General features: G+C 38.3%; 1 pseudogene; it reads left to right on the forward strand.

The window, feature by feature from the left end:
- Positions 1-8,566: 8,566 nt before the first annotated feature.
- On the forward strand, positions 8,567-11,685 carry LOC149023694 (protein NRT1/ PTR FAMILY 8.1-like; annotated as a pseudogene).
- The last annotated feature ends 2,692 nt before the right edge of the window (positions 11,686-14,377 follow it).

Raw genomic sequence — 14,377 nt, forward strand, 5'->3', positions numbered from 1 at the left:
CCACATTGCATTGGTATCCCCTTTAAAATCCCATTTTCCTTGTTTGACTACTTCATTAACGAAGGATTTAGAGTACTCTCCTTTCAAATTCCACCATCTTATTCTGGGATAGTTTACCTTGGACCTTTAGGTGGCGTTTGGTTCCGCAATTCCCTGGAATTAGATTCCAGGGAATCATGAGTCCAACAAAAAAACGTGTTTGGTTTAAAAATGAGTCTGTTTCTAAGAGGATCATGAATCAGCTCGGATCCACGTTTTTGCCTAAAAAATCAAATCCACTGGAAACCACCTCAAGAGGTGGTTTCCAAATAGACTCATCGTTTTGAAGCTGGGGTATAAATACGATTGACTCACTTTGAGAATCACTTTTATTGTGAAATTAGATAGCAACCTCTCGTTCTCTGCTAGGGCTTCCTTCAAAGGGTCATCGTCGAGCAACAAATTGATCTCCAGCTTCGAGGTCTCAAATTTGATCAACGACTCTTCGTCTCTGCTAGGGCTTCCGTTCCGTCATCGTCATCGTCGTCTCTGCTAGGGCTTCCGTTCCATCATCGTCATCGTCGTCTCTGCTAGGGCTTCCGTTCCATCATCGTCATCGTCGCCTCTGCTAGGGCTTCCGTTCCGTCATCGTCATCGTCGTCTCTGCTAAAGGCTTCCGTTCCGTCATCGTCATCGTCGAGCAGCTTGTTTGGATCATCATTTCCGGGTCTCCTTTTTCAAGTTATTTTGATTGAACAGAGTATAGTACCCAGTTGTTTGGATCATTTTCATTTTCATCGCTTTTCCTGTTGGGGAAAAAAATCATGTGCACTGAAGGGTTTTTAGGGTGTTGTTTGTAGGGCTTTTTTTCTTCTTCTTCTGAGTGTTTCGGTGATTTCTGTAGTGAAGATTCACGCTTCTCTTGCATGGTTCTGTAAGGTTTGTGAGTCTTAGGTAAGAGGTTCATGTTATTGAGTCATTGTACAACAAATTTGATCAACACCTCTTCGTCTCTGCTAGGGCTTCCGTTCCGTCATCGTCATCGGCGAGCAGCTTGTTGATCTCCAGCTTCGAGGGCTCAGCTTGTCTCAACACCTCTTCGTCTCTGCTACGGCTTCCGTTTCGTCGTTGAGCACTGGTGTTTCGTTGAGCTCCATCGGTTTTTTTTCTTCTAAGCTTCATTCACACCCATATCTGCAAAAAGGTAACATCTCTCTCTTATATGCCTTCACTGCAATCTATGATTTATTCTTTGTTAAGCTCTAATGTCCTGTTATCCGATCCATTGTTTGGTTTTGGCTTGCGGTTGCATCTTTTATTTCATTTTGTATTGATAGGTGATAACTAAACTATCTAAATATACATGTAATTTTTTCAAATACCATTTCCATTGAAAATGATAATGTGTTTGTAATTTTATTTGTTATTCTTACAATATAAGTTTTTAGATCTGGTGCAGATCGGTGCTTTTACTTTCGAGTCAGTTCATGCATCCTCTCATAGTCCTTAGATTTTTAAAATTCTTCTTTGTCTGCTAGTAAGCTTCTTTCAAAGGAGAAACTTAATGTTGGTAGGAGACCTTCAAGTCTACATATTCACAAAAATTTGAGCTCTATATAAGAATTTGATTTGTCCAGCTTTAATAGTATCAGCAAGTGGTTGAAAGTGGGATCCTGAAACCTCTCAATGCTTTTTGAATCTCTTGATAAGGGAAAACAACAACAAGGTGGGGTTGGTAACACGGGTGAATTCAGTATTAGTTATCTTATGAGTTGTGATCAAGGAACTGGAACTAATTCAGATGCCAAGGGCTAGCATTTGGCATTGGTAAGAGGTCAAGAACATTGCCATTGATGGGTTTGATCTAACCCTCTTACAATGCTCAGTCTGAGGTTCCAGCAAGTTAAAACCCTTGTAGCCATGGATAATCCCATGGGATAAATAGCTTGTGTAACAGGGAAAGACTCAATTTAATCAAATACATTTCCATGTATGCCCCTGTAGCCATATTTCAAATGTATTACTGATTAGCCAGATGGGTTCATCTATAACCACCACACATTCTTTTGTTTGTATATGTTCATTATTTTGCCACATAATGCGCTCCTTTTGGGCTAAGACCTTGCAAGTAAGCATCGGGGCTCAGTACTACCTGTTCACAAAATTTGGGTTTTCAGCTCAAAATGGAAGAGCTGTTAGTAGAAGATGATGGTTTGAGCCCATCTAGACTTATTTGTCTAAACAGGTCTCCACCTTCCTTGGGATATTGATCCCACACCTGTAAGAATGGGCCCTACATTTTTTTGTGTGTGTCCTATACCCCAGGTGGAGATATATTCCCACCTGTATCCATGTTGATTGAGTATCTGATTTAAGTAGTGTACATCAATGTACAAAGATCTGACTGGAGACCTTTCTTCTACATGAATATCAATATTGGTTATGGTTTTTTTCTTTTCAGATCTGTTTTGAAGATGAATTAGTCCATTTATTCTCTTTGATTTCCTATTTTTGTTTTGAATTAAGCAGTTGTTGCTTATCGAAACCAAAATGTATAGAGTGTTGTGTGAATTTGTTCAATATGGTGTGAATTTCTATCTTTATATCTGTTTCAGTTGTGTCCATGAAAATTAAATTTTTTACAAATGCAGCCAACTTGCCTCCTCTCCCCCCCCCCCCGCCCACCCAAAAATAAATAATAAATAATTAGACACACAAAAAGAATAGAAACCCTCTGCTTCTTCCTTTTAATTGTCTATAGCATCATTTCTGCACATGGTCTTTAGGACACTTAATTTATTCCCCTGCTTGCATAAGTTTAAGAAATCCAATTTAATGAGTTCTGTTGACTTCTGTTGACTCTGTTGACTTCTGTTGACTCTGTTGGCTCATTATGGTTCATAGACTTGATTAGATGTGGAACTAATCTTCCTTCTTATACATGCAAAATCCAGAAGAATGGCCATCTCTTTTGTTTCTTAATGTAGGGTTTTTTGACTTATTTCTAAACAATAATATCCCTTGGCTATGCATCTGTTTTGTTGAACAAAGACTTGATGAGAAGCTTACCTCCCATGAAACCTTTCTGCTTGCGGGTACTCTCCATATTTTTTTTTGCTCCTCACACTTAAAATTATGTAATTGCCGAACTTGTAACTTCTCTAGCTAGCTAGCTATCAAAGCAGCAGATGAATTAATGAGTTTTTCAAACAAGGAGAGACTCTCTATATATAGACAATTGGTTTAAACCATGCATCACTAGAAAGCTTGAATTACAAGGGTGGGTTTTGGGATAAGATTTGAAAACCACACATGGGTTATATGAGTTTATCATTGGTGGATTGGTTGATTTTGATTGAATGGTTATTAATCTGTATGTTTTGCTATTAATAAGGTATTCATTCTTGTTGGTGGGTCATGTATCTCAGGGCATAAATTTAGATAAGGCACCCTCACCTAGATCAACATGAATGACGATGAGTTGATACTTCTTATGGTGGCCACAGCAATTCTCACAATCATTGAATATATTAGAATAACATACGTTGAGAGGCAACCATATCGAGTAGATGCCCGACGTGGGTTTCTTGAAACCCAACGTTTTATTGGTGGCACCGAGCATACATGTCGTTCAGAAACAAGAATGAGCCAAAGATCCTTTTACCACTTGGTAAATTTATTGCGTACGACGGGGCACTTAGAAGACAACAAATTGGTGTTAGTTGAGGAACAAGTAACGATGTTTCTACATTGTCTTGGACACCACATTAAGAATTCGACTTTAAAGAGCCGTTTTGGGCATTCTGGGGAGACAAGTTGAGTCGACACTTTAATAAAGTGTTAAATGCAATGATGAAACTGCACCCGTTGCTTTTAAAACCCCCTAGTCTCACCACACATCCGAAGATAGCAGGTAACCATCGCAGCTTCTACCCATTCTTCAAAGATTGCGTTGGAGCCATTGATGGATCTCATATACCAGCTTGGGTACCTGTTGAAAAACATAGGAGGTTTCGAGATAGGAAGGGTCTTATTACACAAAACATTTTAGCTGCATGCGACCATGACAAAAAATTCACGTATATACTTGCTGGTTGGGAAGGGTCTGCATGTGACTCCCGCATTTTGGATGATGCTCTCCATAGAGACGGAGATGGAAGATTAGTTGTTCCAAATGGTAAATTCTATCTTCTTGATGCTTTGGTTTTGCCAACCAAAGAGGTTTTTTGAGGCCATATCGAAATGTTAGGTACCATCTGAAGGAATGGAAGAGGGGAAATCTAAGACCCAAAAATGAAAAGGAGTTGTTTAACTTGAGGCACGCAAGGTTACGCCACGTCATTGAAGGTGCTTTTAGTTTGTTGAAGAGTCGCTTTAAGATATTGGCAACTCGAGCGGAGTTTCCTTTCAGAACTCAAGTTAAGATTGTGATAGCTTGTGTACTGCTTCACAACCACATTTTAAACCACAACTCATTGGAAGAAGAGGAGGAATGGCTTGCTCAGGAGTCGAGGGAGGGGTCAGGGCCAACAACAGCTTCCTCTTCCGCACCACAGTTGGAGGAAGATGAGGAAAGTAGTGATTCTGATGAAGATGAAGAGAACCATGTAGAGTCATTCGATGCAGAAGCATTCAGGAATGACTTGGCAATACAGATGTGGAATGCATATGCAACAACAAATGCTGCAGATGATGAAGACATGGGATCAGATACTGAGTCAAAATGAAATGATTAAATTTTTAATGTACTTCAATTTGTATGACTCCAACTGTTTGAGTTTGACTTTGGATTGTACCTTATTTTGTTTTACTTTGTCTCAGATTTTGTGGTATTATTTCATGTCTCCGTTTTGATTGCTTCAAATGTTAGCTTCAAATGTTAGAATTGCAACTGATCATGAATACTAGTGTCATCATATGATTGCTACAATTTTGTTTGTAGCATATGTATTTTGATTCATCATAACTAGCAAAGCATCATATGTATTTACTTTTGTCCCTCAATTATGATTTTACCAGATGGACTCTCAAAATACAACAAATTCAAGAGGAAGAGACATAGCCTCATGGCCTATAGAAGTGTCTCTTTCTTTACTAGAGTTTTTCCTACAAATTCATGGCAGTGGTAGGGCAGGAGACAATGGACTCAGAAAAGAGCATTGGTTGGGAATTAGTAGACAAATATCTGAAAAGCATGGCTCGAATTATGATTGGGAGCAATGCCACAACCATTTTAGGATTTGGAAAACTAAGTTGCGAGCATTATCAGACTTGCAGAAACAAAGTGGACTTGGATGGAATCCAAGTGAGAAGAGGTTTGAAGCTGCCCCACATTTTTGGTCTGAAGTAAAGGTAACAACTATATTCACAAACCATCAATTTTTATAGATTAAAACACTTTCCTCGCTGCTGTGCACATTAGCAGAAAAAAGTGAGTGAATGTGAAGTTTCAATATAGTTGATTCAAAGTTGAAATTTTATAATTTGAATTTGTAGAAGGAGCAAAAATACTGGAAGGACCATTCAGTGCGTCCCATTCACTTAGAGGTTGCTGCAGCCCTAGGTAATGAGATGGCAAGCGGCACCGAAGGCTGGAACAGCTACGAGACTACTTCAATGACTCCCACCTGAATTCACATGAAGCCTATGAGTTCAACATCCAATTGGATGACAATGAGATTGGCAACTCCAGTTTTCAGCCTCGGACTACTACACCTGACATGTCATGTACCCAATCTACACCACATGAGAGTAGTCGATCTCGAGGTAGGCCAAGAGGTGATGAGCAGTCTCATGATTCCCACAAGAAGAAGAAGAAAATTGCAGTTGAAAAAGCATTGGTTCTCTTGGAGAATATCTCTGCTGCTTTCATAGACATGGTGGAATTTACTCATGAGAAGGCTGCCTCTGAGGTTGCTGCTGCTGCCGAGAAGGCTGCTTCCTGAGAAGGCTGAAGACAAGGATGAACTTTTACAAAATGCCATTAATGCAACAGACCTTGACTTCGAGACTCGGCTGCGTGCAAAAGACCTCTTTGGAAATCAAATCCGGCTTAGGAATGCACTACTTTCAGAAAAAGAGGAGGATAGGCCAGCCGTCATCAAGTACTTCTTAGATAAATATGGCTAATGTCTAGTGCTGTTGAATCACCCAAACAATCATGATGTTTTGATAACATGACTTTAAGATTTAATTTAGGGTATTAACACTTTTAGAAGCTGAACTGTAATATTGTAATATAAGTTTGATGGGTTTAATCAATCCTCCAATGGGGAGAATCTATGTTTTTATCATCCTTTACAAAATTGTTGGTGACTCCTACATTCATACTTATTTTTTCCATCTATCATTTGCATCTAGCTTCTCTTCTCTTGTTGCATCTATATTTTACTAAATCTCTCAAGTGTTGCAGTTGACTAAGTCTCCATTTAGGCATTGTGGATTTTTTATTATGACACTGCTGCGTCTCAGTCACACAGGTATGCTAATTCTGAATTTGTAAGAAAGCTGTAGATTGACAGCCCAAAGTGAGATGTGAGAGTTATTGTTTCTTAGTTATTCAGGAGTGTTAAAGGTACCCTCCATTGCTCAGTGATCATGTGCATCCTTGCCCAGGGGCCTTTTGGCATTTAGATATGAAATCTGCTGGAATTTTGCCCTTAAAACTTCAACACAGGAGCCTATATTACCATGATCAACCATGGGGGAAATGTTAGAGTTTTTATTTTTCTGTTAGCATGCTGCATAAATCATATTGTCCTTATCAAGTATTTTGGATCCTGAACATGAAATGTGTTAAATTTATATTAGCCAAATGTTTCAGTTGTCATGGAACCAGTCAACTTTCACCATTACCCCTAAACATAGACCATATTACAGGGGGAAATAGGGTGACAAAAACTAGTGATTTTCTAGAGGGCAAAGAAACAGGAGATTGCCATGTATAACTAAAGCAGTATTTGGTCGTCCAGAATTTGCTTAAACATTTAGTTTGTGGTGGAGCACTTACCCTTCAGTTAAAAATGTTGTGGAATGTCATGAATACCTAAAAGGGATCAGAACAAAAGGTCCATGTTTGAGCAGGAGTCATTGTGAAATAAGTACAAAGGGCCTGAACTGAATCTGAAGTTAGATCTGCATACGCCCACTACTTCTATTTGTGTATGTTTCATACAAGAACCACACTTATCTGGGTGCTCTTGTTGTGGGTAGGTGACAGCCAACAGTCCAAGAGTATAATGGCAGGAGGTGACTTGTTTCCTTGAAAATATTTTGGTTTTTTCATTCCACAATTTGTATGGTTTACACCTATTGGTTCTATGTTTATATCAGATTTTCTGTTTAAGTTAATCTATGGCATATACTTTGGATGTTCTTCAGCTTTCCTTTTCTTTCTCCTACTTATAACCAGAAGGAGAGCAGTACTTCACATGTTTAGGTTGGTTTTTAAGCTTGTCCGTTGGATTGTTTTCTACATCACCTCGAATTTTATTGATGATTCATATGAATTTGCCCCTAACTAGTGAGGAAAATATTGTGTAATCTGTTATCTTGGGATAGCTGATAACATTGCAAGGGAATTCCCAGTTTGAGTTTTACTAACTTCCTATTTTGTTAGTTTATGTCATGGGAAGAAATAGATTCTTTCTTTCATTCTTTATTATTTTTGTTTTTATGGCTTTTGTAAGTAAACATGTAATCAATACATAGCTTTTGATATAAGTAAGCATGTAATCAATGCATACCTTTTGTTATAACTAAGCATGTGATCAATGCATAACTTTTGTTAGAAGTAAGCATTTATTCAATACATAGCTTTTGTTTAAGCACCGTAGGGAGCTTAGATCCCAGTTTGAGCCTATTTTGACTGTCCAATCCCAAGATAAAAATATCTCCCACAGCTGCTGTCCACTTACATTTCAACCAAATAGCAAGGGTCTAAACCCTCATTTGCTGCTGCTTCTGTTTGAGAAGATCCTGAACACTAGCCCAAACACTGATTTACATCGGATCATTAGAATGAGAGGCAGGTAGTTAGGAATGTTACTGATTTACACTGATTTACATCAGATCATTAGAATGAGAGGCAGGGTAATATGCCACACTCTCTAATAGGTAATCCCTCCATATTACTGTAATTGACTTTGAACTCCTAATATAAACTAAAACTAGATCAATTACAAGGCCACTATCATCCTCAAGATTGGGGTACTCTTGCCTGTAATCAAAATTTTGTAAAGGTTCCTATTATCCTTTAAGAAGTGAGTAAAGGTGTTAATTCCCCGCCTATGGTATGGAAAGGGAATCACCAGTGGGAGTCTCTTTATATCTATAGAGGAGCATTCTTATTTAAAGTATTCTTTATTTGATATATACCAACTGAATTTGTTTTACAGGTGAAGTGATGGGAGGTTACTATTGTGAAGATCAAACTTCAACTGGAATGGAACAACAGCCTCCTTTGTGCTATTGTAGGCAAGGAAGGATGATCCTAATGACTTCAAGAACTAGGAAAAATCCAGGTCGAAGATTTTATAGGTGCCCAAGTGGTAGTAACCATCCAAATTCCTTTATTTGGCTAGATAATATGTCTGAGATTCATACAAAGGATGAGGGTTCTACAGCTTCAGCATCATATGACATCATGAACAAGAAGAATTTGGGTGTTGCGTGCCGAGCCCCTACTGAGCACGTGCACATTGAAATTCTGTCAAACCGAATCACAATGTTGTATCATGGATTCTTATTCTTATGTGTGTGGGTTTTTTTACTTTCTTGTTATGTATTTTTGTTTGCAACAAATAGGTAAAAACATTTGTCTTTTCAACATGTATTGTTAAGGGTACATTAATATTGGGTTATGAATGGTGCCTTCTAGAAAGAAATTAGGTTGGATTTCTATTGGTTTTATGGATGGTTCAAAATATTATTCTTTTTCACAACTTCAGCAAGTGAGAAACAGGTTGGATGAATCTTAGTATATACAGGTACTTCAATTGGGGATACTCATTGCCTCTCTCTCTGGTATGTAACATGTTGGATTTCTATTCGGGATACTTCAATTTGTTGTAGTGAAGATTCACGCTTCTCTTGCATGGTTCTATAAGGTTTGTGAGTCTTAGGTAAGAGGTTCATGTTATTGAGTCATTGTACAACAAATTGTATAGATTTATCATTTTGCATTGGGTTCAATCCTGAGCCTCAGGGACATAGATCAATTGAACTCTGCCAGCAAATCTCATGTCTCTTTTCTCACCTTATCCTGTCATTTAACTTTTTCTTGAACAAAGAACCAATCGTGGTTCCTAGCTGTCCAAACCAAGTAATCAAAAAGAACTTGTAGATCTCCTTGACTGTACATGATAGAAAGAATAATTTTTCTGCTTTGCATTCACATTTAATTCACATTATGAGGGGAAAAACAAAGAAGTTGAACAGAGTTGAATCAGTTTTAATTTAGCCAAGATTTCTCCAATGTTATTGTGCTGATATTTCATCATGTTGTAGTTAGAATTTCTACAGAATAGTATAAAGTCATTAACAGCTTAGAAGAAATTCCTAGGAACCGCCAACAAATTGGGTTCTTCACCCCCCCCCCCCCCAACCAGCCAAAAAATCTATACAGGAGATGGAACAATAGACAGCCATAAAAATCCATGTATTAAGAAGGACTGGAAGATGGAAGGCTTGTTATTTCATCCTTGGTATGGTTTTCTACCCACCTGCTGTCATGGTATCCTGATTTGCAGTTCTTTTATCGAATTTGGACATCTGATTACTCTGACATCTTTAATACTTCATACTCTGTCACAGGGAACGAATGTTGTGAAAGGTTGGCATACTATGGCATGAGCACTAATCTGGTGAACTATGTTCAGCTTCGTCTAAATAAAGGAAATGTTGCTGCATCAAATACTATCACAAATTGGTTAGGAACCTGTTATGTTACACCACTGCTTGGAGCCTTTCTAGCTGATTCTTATCTGGGAAGATATTGGACAATTGCCATTTTTTCTATCGCGTATTTCTTGGTAAGGATTTATTTGAACACAAATCTATCATGTGATTTGGATATGCAGGAAGTCAACATGAACTAAGATACAATGCTCACTCTCACCAGCAGGCATGAGTACTTTTAAGCCCTTCAGGACTGAGTAGTTCTCGACTGTTTGGTGAGAGCCATGCGGTTGAATTCTTGGTTAATTTGAAAGCCTTGTATGGTTGGTTTTATAACTCACCATTGTTTGATATAGTGACATCTATTTCTCATTGATCATCTATAACTGACTGAAAATATTTACATGATTTTGCTTGGCTTCAGGGGATGTCATTGTTAACAATGTCTGCAGCTTTACCTGGATTAAAGCCATCTTGCAACCATGATGGTGTTTGCCACCCTACACAGCCTCAAGTTGCACTCTTCTTTCTGGCAATTTACCTCATTGCTCTTGGGACTAGTGGAATCAAACCATGTGTTTCCTCCTTTGGAGCAGATCAGTTTGATGACACTGATGAGGACGAGAAGAAACAGAAGAGCTCCTTCTTTAATTTCTTTTATTTCTCAATCAATATTGGTGCTCTCATTGCTTCCTCAGTATTGGTGTGGATACAAATGAACGTTGGTTGGGGATGGGGTTTCGGTATCCCAGCTGTTGCCATGGCTATTGCAGTGATTAGTTTCTTTATAGCTACCCCTTTGTACCGCCATCGGAGGCCCGGAGGGAGCCCCTTGACAAGAATTTTGCAGGTTATCGTTGCATCCTTCAGGAAAATCAATGTAAAAGTTCCTTCGGATGAGTCCCTACTTTTTGAGACTGCAGACCCCGAGTCGACAATCCAAGGAAGCCGTAAACTTGATCACACTAAAGCAATGACTTTCTTTGACAAGGCTGCTGTGGAGACTGTACAGAGCCATGCCAAAAGCTCGGTGAGCCCATGGGGACTATGCACATTCACCCAAGTGGAGGAGCTCAAGTCCATCATACGGCTACTCCCAGTATGGGCTAGTGGCATTGTGTTTTCGGCCGTCTACAGCCGGATGAGCACCATGTTTGTATTACAAGGAAACACCATGGATCCACACATTGGTCCCCGGTTTCGTGATTCCTTCGACTTCACTTTCCATATTCGATACAATCGGTGTGATCTTTCGGGTACCATTCTATGACAAAATCATCATTCCACTTGCTAGAAAGTATACTGGCCACAAAAATGGCTTCACCCCGACTTCAAAGGATGGGAATTGGCCTTGTCATCTCGGTTTTTGCCATGTTGGCTGCGGGAATTCCAGAGGTTGCAAGGCTCAATATGGTGAGAGAGCATAATTACTATGATCTCAAGTACCCGCCCATGTCTATCTTCCGGCGGATTCCACAGTACTTCCTCATTGGATGTGCGAGAGGTTTTTACCTTTGTTGGGCGGAGAGAATTCTTCTATGAACAGGCACTGATGCTATGAGGAGTTTGAGTTCAGCTCTATCACTCACAACAACTGCTTTAGGGAACTACTTAAGCACTTTGCTTGTAATTATAATCACAAAAGTGACCACTTGGCATGGTAGCCTCGGTTGGATACCGGATAACTTAAACAGGGGTCACCTCGACTACTTCTACTGGCTCTTGGCTGTGCTGAGCGTCATCAATTTCCTGGTGTATCTCTTAATTGCCAAGTGGTTAACCTATAAGAAGGTAGCTGAGTCTCAATGAAGAAGTCGATGCACTGGTTGTCTGCATACGATGTAGTTTTAGGTTTCATTTTTTTCTGTTTTTATTACAGTACTCCATTTTTTTATTTTTTATTTTTGGATTTGGATGTTTGTACTCCATGGAAGTTAGGTGATTGTGAATAGTTCTAATAAAAGTGTCCAATTTCTACCCAAGATTGAATTGACCAGTTAATTCTTAATCGGAATTTTTAGAATTCTACCCAATTAGTTAGGCACCACATTTATGTTAAAAGGCTTATATTTATCTTTTGCTGCTCAGTTTTTGTTTAAAATAGAGAAGCATATTCGCTCAATGTTTGTGTAAGCATGATTCATTGCCTTATATTCTGGAATCCGATGAAATTTCCTTGGGTATCATGATATGGGAGGAAATCATAATAGCTTTTGATGTAAACTATATTATGAAATTGATATTTTGGAAGTCTCAACTCTCTAGGTCATTTACCAAAAAAACCTCTCAAGGTCATTCCATGTAGTTTGATAGTTCTCAAGTTCCACGTTCTAATTCCTTTTCCTCATCTATTTTGTGCATTGGGCTGTTAGTGTACTTTTTGACTTGGGCATAGAATTGCTATTGACTTATGTGGAATATGTAAGACCTCTAGTAGAATTATGTTGATGGGACTAGTGATTGCATTAGTAGTTCATAGGACTAATATTTGCATAGGTTGAACTCAAAAGTCCAAACACTGCTTAGCGGGGGTGTAAGATCGCCACTATTGCATCCCTTGCTTTGTTCACAAAAAATTAAAAAGAAATTGAAATAAAAAGATCCAGAACGTTTTTTTTTTCTCTCCATGTATTTGTCATTTTATTTGGATTAAAACACCAAAAAAAGGGTACAAAGTTTCAGCCAGATTTCGACCTCTCATTTAGGGGGTATTTTAGGTCATCTTAGGCCCAAATTTGGCGTTTAACATAATTTAATGCTAATAAACACATTGAAATTACTGGTTTTGCCTAAAACCTCACCTAAACCGATCTTTCTTGATCAGCCGTATACAGACAAAATTGGAAATCTAGAGCATTATTTTAAACAATCAAAGCACAATAAATATGCACAAACACAATAAACACTACTATACAATACTAGTATACAAATACAATTAAGTATATATTTGTGTTGGCACCGCCTATATCATGTCAATACCAAGTACTATGCTTCGGTCAATTTGTCTTCCAGAACAATAATTACTTATCAGATGAAAAAACTCTACAAAGCTCCTAGATCTGTGTGAAATCTCGTTTAATCGTCGCAAACAATACTATATCGGTCAAGAATGAAACGAGATTTACTGCTATATGTTGAAGATCAAAGGAAAATATGACAAAAATACAAAAAATAGGAGAGAGAATGTCTGGGGAACTATGGATATGAGAGAGAAATTTAAGAAAAATAGGTTGAAAATTCATGGATATATCGGCGATATTTAGCGAAAAAATGTTGTGGCGGTTTCGGTTTTGTTGTAAAAAAATTTTGCCATCCACCGAACCAGCCAAAATTTAGTGAATTCTTCATGGTTGATTAATTGAATTTTGTAAATAATTGTTATGCTCAGTCATTAATTAAATCAAATAACAAAGCAGATTCACTTTCAGAATCATGGTAACCAAACAGTTTTTCAGATAGATTCACTTTCAGAATCAAGGTAACCAAACAGTTTTTCAAACAGATTCACTTTCAGAATCAGGGTAACCAAATGGTTTTTCAGACAGATTCACTTTCCAGAATCAGGGTAACCAAACAGTTTTTTTTTACGAATATGATTCTATAGAACCTAATTCCTACAGACTCGTGACTCCCACAGAAGCGGATTTCAGGGAATTGCGGAACCAAACGCTACCTTATGTGTTCTGGGACTAAGCACATATCCAAGACCACAAGTCTATGTTGTGCAGTTAAGCTTTCCCCCTGTATCACCTTGCAATTCTTGCACAACAATCGATCTATCAGTCCTTCTAGTTAGGAAGAAATCTATTTGGCTTCTATGCTGTCCACTTTTGAAAGTAATTAAATGTTCATCTCTCTTTTTGATGTAAGTATTTATAATAGATAGATCAAAAGCAGTAGCAAAATCCAAAATTGAAATCCCCTCCTGATTCCTTTCTCCAAAACCATATCCTCCATGAACACTCTCATATCCTCTTTGATCTTTTCCAATATGTCCATTTAAATCACCTCTTATGATAATCTTTTCTCCTTGACAAATTCCTTGCATTAATCCATCCATATTTTCCCAAAATTTTAGCTTTAGACTTTCATCTAGTCCTACTTGCGGTGCATATGCACAAATTATATTTACGAACTCTTTCTCCATTACAAGCTTGATAGCAATAATCCTATCACCCACTCTTTTAACATCCACCACATCATTTTTTAAATCTTTATCCACTATTATACCCACTCCATTTTTATTTGTTTTATCCCAGTATACCAAAGTTTAAAGTCATCCAACTCTTTGGCTTTTTTACCCCTCCATCTAGTCTCTTGAATGCAAGCTACATTAATCCTTCTTCTCCTCATAACATCTATCAATTCTAAGCTCTTACCAGTTAGAGATCCTATGTTCCAAGATGCCAATCTAATCCTACGCCTATGGACTAGCTTCTTTACCCGCACTCGTCCACGGCGCGGGAACCCTTGCCTACTTATCACCGCATCCGGGCGCCGA

This window comes from Hakea prostrata, chromosome 2 (genome assembly GCF_041222555.1).
Source record: "Hakea prostrata isolate BN-2017 chromosome 2, UWA_Hpros_2, whole genome shotgun sequence".
Classification (NCBI taxonomy): domain Eukaryota; kingdom Viridiplantae; phylum Streptophyta; class Magnoliopsida; order Proteales; family Proteaceae; genus Hakea; species Hakea prostrata.